Source organism: Struthio camelus, chromosome 2, assembly GCF_040807025.1.
Source record: "Struthio camelus isolate bStrCam1 chromosome 2, bStrCam1.hap1, whole genome shotgun sequence".
In the NCBI taxonomy this organism is placed as follows: Eukaryota; Metazoa; Chordata; class Aves; order Struthioniformes; family Struthionidae; genus Struthio; species Struthio camelus.
The window spans coordinates 6738654-6748939 of NC_090943.1; the positions used below are offsets into that span (position 1 = coordinate 6738654).

A 10286-nucleotide genomic window follows, 5' to 3' on the forward strand; every position below is an offset into this window, starting at 1 on the left:
TCATATCTGTTAGTGGCTCTCTAACAGATATTAATTACTATTATTAGCCATTAATATCTGTTAGTTGGATGAGGAACCATCCAAGTTGGTTGTACGAAGCTGTCACAACCGTCCCGTTGGTTGTACCAAGGTGGAACAGCCGCCAGCGCAGCAGAGCTTCGTGTAGCTAGGAAATGGTGCAGGCCTGGGGTGGTAATACTAGTCCTAGGTATAACAAAATCTGAATACAGTGACAATCTCTTTATTGTTCCTAATGTCGTTTGTCTTTCTGAAACACAGAACTGGGTACAGGAAAAGCAGTTTGAGATGCCGTATCTGTAGAGCTTTTGCCTCAGTGAGTGAACAGTGATCTTTGCAGATAAGGGGCAAGGCAAACATTGCACTCTTGTGAACTGTCTCTGCAGACAAGTATTCTTAGGCTCACAAGCTGTTAATTACCAGATGTTAGAAATTATTTATTTTTTCCTGAAAAGAATTCTGAAAGTGCAGAGTCCTTAAGAAAAAAAAAATCTGCTCATTTAAAAATTCCTCTTCACTCTCCAGTTCTTTAAATGTTGTTGGATTGCTGAGCTGTGAAATACAATGTCTTTTTAAGAGTTCCAAGATTTTTGCCTAGAAGGAAGAAAACGCTGTTCAGGTTTGTCTCTTGAGGATTTAATGATCACATCATAAATTTCTCCAGAGAAATGTAATAGCAGCCAGTGGGTAATATCCCATCTAATGTTTTTTTTTTTTTCCTCTTTTCTTCCTCAAAGGCCCAACTTGCCTCTTCAAAACTCTCACATATTCTGTGAACGGGAGGATGAAGAAATGAGGGTGAGCAGGCTCTAAGATGTGTCCTTCATAAAACGGTTTGACACATTCAAATATTGTTCCTGCTCCAACTTAAATCTTCCTGCTTTATCTAAACCCCTCTGTGCCATAAAAATAACTGTTTGGTGCCACCAAAGGCAGAGCATTTGAAATACGGGAATGGTCCTACGTAATCGGTGCACGATAACGTGTGTGTGTCTACGGAAGGTGTGGTGACGCAGGGGGCTAGTGGGACTCTTTCTGCATCCCAGTGTACTTCAGAGGGTTTATGTTGGATGAAATACTGAAAGGACACTGATATTAGGGCACAAATATTTTCCATTTTCTCTTTCCTCTGTGTGAGGCAGATGAAACCAGCCTGCCTCTTCGCTCAGAGGAGCCCCCAAAGAAATCCGCAAAAGGAAGAGATGAGGGGGAAAAGGTTGTTGCTTTCTGAAAGATTAGCCAGGAGGCAAGCTGCTCAGCCTCATTACTGGAGCCAGACATAGCAATAGCAATCATTTTTTCTATGGAAAAATAACAGGATGGACAGTCCTTGTAATGGAGATGCCATGTTTCCAGAGGCATATAAGGAGCAGAAGGAGAAACAGTCTGTGGGACAGAGAGAGCTGTCACAAGGCTGAGGTCAAAATGGGAATATTGGTGGTGTCCTCCAGGCCTTCCCCACCTAATTAAACCCCTTCTGTTGGAGAGCAGAGTCTTCAGGGTTAGAGCTCCTGGTTCGGGCACCCTCTTTTCTGCGTGATGCTGTGCCATGTCTTTTAACCGCTGTGCAACCACGTTTCCTCAAGAATACTACAAGATAAGGAGGAAAGATTCATTATTTACAAAAGCATCAGTAACCCCAAGCTGAGGTCTCTCCCCACAGGTGCCGTGTAAGCATTTATGCGTTATTTCTTTTTTCTAACCTAAGGAAAATCCTCTGGTGGTTGGACCTTGAAGGCAGAGATCAAACATCTTGAAACAACTGCAAGGATTGCTGAAGCCGCTTCCACAACCAGGATTTGAGTCTGAACCCTTCAGCGTCCAGGCTGCTGAGTGTGCACAGAGATTTGGTGTGCACCACTTCCCAGCTCGGGGCAGTGCTCTGCTGAACCAGCGCAAAGCTCCCTTGATATCTGGTTTCTGCCTTACAGCCCAAATCAGCTTCAGGAGAAGCTAAGCTGTGCCCTGCCTGACCTGGCAGGCAGTGTTTTTAAGTCACATCTCACCTTGTTTGCTTGTTTTCATGCTGGCCAGGGGTTATTTCTATGTGTAAACAGGATGACTGGGCTATTCTGAGCACCTGCACAAGTGGAAATGGTAGAAACAGCACGACAGCTCTCCACACCTACCCTAGAAACCTGCACTGAGCTGGAGGTGATCGTCTCTGGTAGGTCTGTCTGGATAGCCCATGTTTGTGAGCGTGCTTTCAGCAGCAGGATGGCTGGATCTAAAGCACATGGGGATCAAAGCTTTCTGCTTCTGCCCACGCACATGCTGTGCTTCAGTTTGCAAAACAGCAGAAATGAGCCGTTTCGGTATCTTTAGGCAGATCTCATCTTTATTCTCTATATTTCGCACTGCTTTGTTAATCACAAACCCAGTTGTGCAAAGGGCACGCACAGAAGCCGTGGTGGATCCCCTCTGCAGCCTGCCCGCAGCCAGATCGGACTGAGAGCTGAGGTCAATGTAGGGCTTCCCAGGGTCGATTCCCTCTGCAGGGAGCCTGCTTTCCTTCTCCTAGCCTGGGAGGAGCCGAAGCACTCCTTCACACACCAAATCTTGTACCAGATTTCTTCAGGAACCACAAGGTGCCAGTTCTGTGTCCCGCTCCGAATCTTCTAAATCACCCATTTCCTTCAGTGGGTAAGTGCATGTTAAAGGACCTGTTGAATACCTGACAGGAGAGACACAAAGGATTGGCAAAGGATTGGATACTGGCTCTTGATTGCTGTCTCTATCTGCATCTTAATGGAGAAAAAGAAGAGAGACTTTACGGTACATTTGGAGTAGGACTCAAGCCACAAATTCAAATATGAATGAAGATAGAAGGTGTTTGGCTCCAGGTTTTGGTTCTAGTTCTTAAGTAAAGCCACTTAATTTACAGGGTGCTTGGCCCAGAGGAGTTTGTAAGATGGAATGAAAATGCTCCACCAGAAGTTACAGGTTTCATACGAAAATCAGGGGATGAGAGTCCTGCAGCCTCTATTATGAAGACATTGGGTCAAATCATCAGCACAGAGCTTTGCCATTTAAATCACTGCTACAGCATGCTTCCACTTGACATTGGCACACACTGTCTGAGCACACCTGCATAGCGGTATTATAAATAAACTTTGACCTGGCAGAATGCAATCCCAAAGAGTAAGCTAATAACAAAGCATATGTACATACAAGCAGTGTCCAGAATTACATAATAGTTTCAGACAAGAATAATCCATGTAAAGTTGGGCAAAAGTATTTTGTTCCAGATCTTATGTCACTGGACACATTCCCGTTTTATACTGCTAATGTTTGTGGGATTTAAGGTCGTATTGATGGCACATGACTCACAATAAAATGGGCAGAAGCTGCCTGACCTAGAAGAATTCCATTTAGTGCCTTGAAAATGCACTGAATTGGCAGTTTCCTCCCACCTTTGTTCAGAGAGATGTTTGCATGAAACATCCTTAAGGGTGTAGGGTGTATTCCCTGTCTCGGTCCTTTTGTTTTTTCATCTTTATGGCACGGGCATAATTCTTTTCATGATTTTGCTGCGGTTTTCACAGACAATAAGCGTCAGAGCATCCTGACAGACTGACAGAGAAGAAAGATTAGATTTCAAGGCTGCATCCAAAACCTGCTCCCTCTACTACGAGTCGGATGAGACCAAACATGTTTCAGACCAAATCAATGGTCACTCACAGCTTCAGGGGTTTCCGTCGGGGGTTCCCACTGCGAGCCCATGACATTCTCCTCCTTTCTCAGGCACTGAGCATTGCGCTGTGGCAGCAGCAGCTGAGGGGTTGAGACCAGATTAACTCACGTCACTGTAGGTGCCCCCGGGCGCTCCTGCAAGGGCCAGGCAAACACAGCACAGGAGAACCAGGAGTCCCCGTCCTTCAGAAATGTCCCAGTTTAAGCACTCAAAACCTAAAAAAATTCCCTGAAAAACAACCACTCCAATGAGGCCAGTCTCAGAAAGGTTGGCCAGAGTTTTTCAACACAAAGAGAGCAGCAGATGTTGCCTCTAAACAATAATGTTACCTTCTTCTCTTGTTTCCTCTGAATAAATGCCTGAAGTCTATCAAAGCCAGGGGCTCTCCTTTTTTGGCAACGTCTGTTTTCCTCCTTTTTGCTCCCACCCCATCTGAACGGAAAGGGCTCAAGATAGAGAAAGCAGCACATGCTGCAAATTTGGCTGTTTGGAGAGCAGAGACAGGGCGGCTGCAAAGTTCCCACAAAGCAGAGGCTCCCTTCAGCCGGGGCCGATGACAGCTTCTGCTTGGCACAGCCCCAAGTGCAAGGCCCTGTGGGTGGAAAGGCTGCAACAGCCAAAAGCGGCTTCAGTCTCCTCTGCTAGGGCAAGAGAGGAGACAGTATGAGGTCTGCAGAGACACAGGGCTTTAGTCAAGCCCTTCAGAATCAGGGAGGATCTTTCTTTGAAGTGTTTTTAGCTATTGCTAGTAGAAAAACCTCATGCTCATGTGGCCTCATCCTGTGCACATGTGCCTGACCTGCTCCATGCTGTGCCCTGTTTCTGCAGATGTCCCCAGCTGAGATGTCAGGGGCTGAAGTGACCTACTTAGGAAGCACCTGAGGAGCAGGGATATGAGATGTGGTCCCCTCAGCCTTCATATCTGACTTAATCTCTCCTCCTTCCGCAGGGCTAGCCTCCACACCTTGCTGCTGCCATGATCTCTAAATGGTCCCCATGGTCACACCAACCTGTTTCAGTCCTGGTTTTAATCAATTTTAGGATGTTCTGTGCCCATACTACTCCTGGACACAGCCATTAGCTTCAGTCAAGACAGGTGTTAGATTCCCTGCTTCTCTCCAGCACTTCAGGATGGGTCTCATTTGCAATTCCTGAACATGCCCAACAGATGGTCCGAGAAGACAGTTCATACTTGCTGGCAAGCAGTGTGTCTTAGAACCCCCTTTCAATGACTCCTGCCCCCATCTTCCACCAAGGGAAAATAGGGTACCGAATTCAGTTGTGCTTCTTGCACTTGGTTCCAGACCAGACGCTCCCAAACAGTAGCTGGGGTGAGATAAACGCCAGTTTGGACATGGCCAGTGAGGTCTGCATCTGGAATAACCTGAAAATCACCAGAAGGATACATATAGTCAGAGCTCTCTTCAGCACCGAACGAAAAAAAAAAAACCACATCTTGGCTAAAAACCAAGTCAGGGCATTGGCAGCCTGTTGCTACTGATGTCAAACGAGCCAGTTTCCTGACTGGCAAAAACTGTCTGTGTTCACATCCAGAAAGCCAAGCTAGCACCCGTGAATCAGAGCAAGGGTGCAGGCAGAGCCCCGGCAGACTAAAAGCAGCAAGGTGGGGGCTGGCCTGAAATCTCACTTGCACCATGGCAAACTCAAGCTATTTAAATCTATTTCTTCCAAGTATCTGCGAATATAATTAAAATTATAATCTGGCCTCCTGCCCTGGCCCGGACAACCAAACACGTTGTTTGGTTTCAGGGCCATGAGAATACTTTCTGCTAGCTGCTGGGTAAACCAGCCTTGCTGTGCCTATAATTCTTTTTTTTTTTTCTTTTTTTCATTGCAGCAGCACTCAAGAGAGGGAGGTAGACATAAAAGAAAAATCACAGCCGTTACCAGAAAGCCAGTTCTTTTCTGTGATTTTTATCATGAGCAGAGAGCTAGCCCATACAGCTGGGTACTCTGCACAGCCTGGGGAAGGGCTGATTTGGCCGGGGTGCCTACCTGTGCTAGTCAGCTAGGGGAGCACAGCAAGACAGTGCAGGCTCTGGCAGGGCCCTGCAAGCCATATGCAAGCAGCAGGCCCTTGAGAGCTTGCATGGTGGTTGGTAGCATGTTTCTAAGTCAAACTCCCTGTGCCAGCTGGATCAGTCCAGCCTCAGTACCCATGGGATGGAGCTATAGCATCAAGGCTGCGCAGTGGGATGTGTTATGTGTGGAACTGGACAGAATTAATGGGAGGTGTGTGTTCCTTTTCCTTGCCCTTAATGCACAGATAAGTCCATGCTAGCAGTCACTCTGTCTGTGCGCTTCTTCTGCAGCGTTGTATCGCACGGGTAGCCTGGCCTTAACCTCTCCGTGCCCTGAGCCCCATTGCAGAGGGGAGCATGTCCCCCTCTCCCTGAGCTGGAGGGCTCGGGCTCAGGCTCACATACATGTGCCGACTCCAGACATCCAGCTGGTTGCAGTTCGTCTTGCTGCGGGCTGTTTCCTCTGGTCCTCAGACTTGATGTCCCTGCTAGTGGCAAATCTCCTCTTGGCCATTGGTGCTAGGTAAATCTGCCTTTCGGCCCGGCAGCGCCTGGCTTGGGCGAGCTGTCGTGCTGCTCCAGAGCCACCTCCTCCAAAGGCTTCCTCTTGATCATTTTACTAACACACTGACTATGCACGTCAGGACAGGTTTGGTAAGTGTAGGACCATCCTCAAAGTCTGTCGAAATGCCACGGCTTGCGATGGAATCAGGATCCTCACCAGGGAAGTGAGCTCTGAGTAGAGGTGGGGTGGGGTTAGGACACTGTGAGTGCCATGCAGTGAGTCCTGTACGTGCTCAGCAGCACAGACGGTTTTCCAAAATACAAGACGACCCCATCAGCTGGTGATCAAGAGGAAATATGAGGTGCCATGGCAAAAGTAGGAGCTTGGGGTCCTTAATGTCTCCTCACAAAAAAAGCTGACCAAACAGTGACCTGTTTGCTGTTCAGTGCAGTGACAAGGTACCAATAAGAGGAGGAAAGCAGAGAAGAGTATAAGAGCAACGTGTTCCTCAACATGTCCCTCCACTTGTTGACCTCCACTCATCCATTTGATTTCCACACAGCAACCCGCAGGCTCCTGGATGCAGGCTATGTCTCTGCTGGTATAAGAGCAGCCTTGCTCCACTGAGGTGGTGAAAGCATGCCAGATCTGTCCATTGAGAATCCCAGTCTGCGTTCATATAAGGAGTTATTCGTTCCGTCACACTGCCTGCAAACCTAGAGCAAACTGTGTCCTTTGCTATAGATGTCTTCCATTTAAGACTAAGGGAAACCTCAGAAGACAAATGTGAAGAGCTGATAGAGAGAGTGCAATAAGACACTCTGCAACATACTGCTCTGAAGAGGAACATGAAATAGCCTAGGGAGATCCCATCTGTAAGTCACTCCACTAAACACTCTGCACGCTTGCTATTCCCCTGTGGCATTGCTGAGATGGGAACCCCCGGTCATTTTGCAGCAGCTACTTGACACAATTTGCAGAGCAGAGAAACAGCTGCGGAAGGCAGTTTGGGATGAATAAAAAACCTGGTTGGAAATTTCACTACCAATATCCAGGAGGCAGAGCGGAAGGCCCAACTCACACCAGGCAATTAGGATTTGGCAATAAAAATTCCTTTCAGCTCCTTCATGAGAGTGGCAAGGAACCTCATCTGGTTTCGCTCCAAAGGCGTGACTCTAGTCATCTTGAACGATACCCAGTTTCCACGTGTCTTTGCTCATGTTTGCAAACTTTTGAGAATTGCATAACTTCCCCTTTCTATGTCGCACTGAAGAGGGTGGACACTAGTATTCTTCCAGCCCCAGGGTCAGATTGCTCAGGCTTTGAAGATATTTCCTTGGAGTCCTTGATCCTGATTTTCTTGGCCTCTTTGAAGTTTTCCCTTGATGTTAGCGCATATCTGCGTGACTCAGTTCCCTCCCTCTCAAAGTGAGATCAGATCTTGTTTGCCGACTTTGTCTTACAGCCCCCTGTTTAGATAACTGTCAGACTGCCGCGTGCAGTCTCAAGCCGCTGGATCCAAGGGCTTTAAACTTCTGTGGGACTCTACTGGTCTCAGCATTGTCTCATTCTTTTTTTTTAGCGGTGCATTTCCCCGCATGGTGGTCTTTGAGACACCTCTTTTTCTGGAAGTAAAATCTTACAGCCAGGATTAATGCCAAACTCCCAGAATATCGTGCAGCTCACCTCTGTCATCTGCCCACACCTGCTTGGGACATTATGAGCCATTTTTCCTCCCCAGAAGAAGGTGACTGATGGCCCATGCGCTAGATGTAGCCCATTTTGCACAGGATTCCCAAATGCTATTTTGTTCTTTACCCGACAGCACAGGAAGAAGAACAAGCAGTGCCCGTTTCCCTGCTTCCATTTCTCCAGGACGGCTCTGCGGGTTGGGATTGTCCCCTGCAGCTTGTACACAGAGCTCAGGCTGCCCTGTCTCAGCTGGCAGCCAGGCCACCCCCCCACCCTCCAAAACAGGGTGCTGCTGCCTCTTTCTGTCCCAGATTTGCAGCAGGGGGCAGAAATTAGGCTGAAAGAGCTGAAACACCTCCCCCAGGTTCATGAGAAAAGTCCTTTCGACCTCTTTTTTCCTCCTTCAGGAATTTCCCTTGTCCAGATCTTTTCCAGAGAGCTGGGAAATAACTTTTTGCCTGAGCTGTCTCCTGCGGGCACTCATGCTTGCTGGAAACAGGGCTGTCGTGGTAACCTTCAGCAGCAGGAATCAGCTTGGAACACTTAGCGTCGCCCAAGGCTGGCCAAGATAGCCTCCTGGGCCAAGCGCTGGACTTTCACGGCTGACTCAAAGCCACTGCTAGAATGTAGCCTTACAGTAGACTTCATTGCCATGCAGGGCCAGATTCAGACACAGAAGTAGAGAGGAGCGGCGCTTATCTGCCATCCTCTAGGCCTGATTTAGGCCTTTAGTCTGAGAAGGAACAGAAAGACAGTGGATAAATCAGGATTCCTAGTTCCTCCCCATGTCCCAGCCCTGAGACTCAGGTCTCTGGGGCACACGTTTCATAAACTCAGATATTCATGTACTTCTGGCCAGGGAAACTGATTCCCCGTCTTCTCCTTGCACCTACCGACCTCTAAGACTTGGAATTCTTTGGAAAGGGTGAAAACCTAAACGCTAAAAGCTGGTGAGTAGAAATGAGAACCCACCCTTAGCTCTGCTGGCGCTGCTGTAATTAGGTGCTGCAGAGTGAGAAGGATGAGACGGGGAAACCCAAGATAAACAGACTCGTATTAGTGCTGGCATCTCAAGCCAGCAATGACTCTGCTCCGCTACAAGAATAAACCCAGTGAGCCAGTGAGCTGGGATGTTTGCTGAGTTATAACAAAGAATTTGAACGTGTTTCCTCTTGGAACAGGATGAAGTGAACTATCTGCAACCCAATCCATCAGGCAGGTTTTCAGCCCCCCTCTCTACCCCATCTAGAGGCTCTGCTTCTTGTCCGCATCCACCCTCCCCTTTGAAAGCAAAGCCTTCACTGGTGCTTCCTGCTCCAGGCTATTTCTGACCTCCTGAGCCTGCTGCCAAGCTCCCAAGGATGGGCTCGCCGAGGCTGGCCGTAAGGTAAGGCAGGGGAGCACAAAAAGAGGGCAACCATGGTGCCGAGGTTGCATCTCTTTTTTCTTTGAAAGGAGGTGGGATGTTTCTCTAGTCAGCCTGATCTGAGTGGAAGACGCTTCACTCCCCCACTTTGAGAGCCAAGCAAGACGTTGCTGTTGTCGGGCCCCCGTCTTCAGACATTCTGGTACTTCTGTGTGCGCATTTCTTCCCTCCTATTCACACGGATGTATAACTAGGCAACAACTGTAATGTAATACCAGAGTCCTGTATATAACTCTGAAAACACCACTGGAGCAGGCCTATTATCGTGAGACCAATCTGAGCAGGAAATATTATCATTACCAGGGGGCATTATTTTTTCCAATCACACTTCATATCAGTTGTCATCAAACCCTGTGTTTTATATAGTGTTACAATAGCCACAGTTGCCATGAATTGTCTCTGGATGGACTGTAAGTATTAAAAACAAAATAAGAAGCATATGTTGGAATGTCTGAAACTAGCAGACGAAACTCAAGGCTTTGACAATGTTACGGGTTTTTTGGAGGGAGCCAGATTTTAGCAATAACATTCCACTTTTGTTAGTCTACCCACCAGCATCTAACCTGTGCTATAACATCTCACTTCAGTTTACAATTTCCTTCACCTCCTGTTCCTCTCTAATATAAACTCTCTGGCTTTTCTCGAAAGTGTGGCTTGGAAAAGGAATAACGGAGGCTCTAGCCTCTCAAGTGCCAAGTGGAAATCTTCCTTTGTAGCGGACGGGCAAGAACAAATGTATGATCTAAGGAAACTGCCTGTCCATAGCTTTTTTTTCCCCCTCATGTTCAAGCTGTACCAAAATGTCAAAGGCATGATGCACACATTCCTTTGAAGCCATTCCCTTGCCTGATGATCCTTTTTGCTTATGAAAGGAATGTACATTCAGTGCTGTGATTTTTGTTGGAGGCC

General features: G+C 47.6%; 1 long non-coding RNA gene across 3 annotated transcripts; it reads right to left on the reverse strand.

The window, feature by feature from the left end:
• Nucleotides 1-226: 226 nt before the first annotated feature.
• Nucleotides 227-8311, reverse strand: LOC104148525 (uncharacterized). Of its 3 annotated transcripts, none has more exons than XR_011139511.1 (5): nt 6160-8311; nt 4723-5096; nt 3700-3940; nt 1722-2692; nt 227-1608 (listed from the first exon to the last, which is right to left on the reverse strand). It is a non-coding gene; the product is annotated as an uncharacterized lncRNA (long non-coding RNA). The 3 variants fall into 3 exon arrangements; XR_695136.2 differs by having other exon boundaries at nt 2419-2692; nt 6160-7748; XR_011139512.1 differs by lacking the exons at nt 4723-5096; nt 6160-8311 and adding an exon at nt 4042-4181 and having other exon boundaries at nt 233-1608; nt 2419-2692.
• Between the last annotated feature and the right edge of the window lie 1975 nt (nt 8312-10286).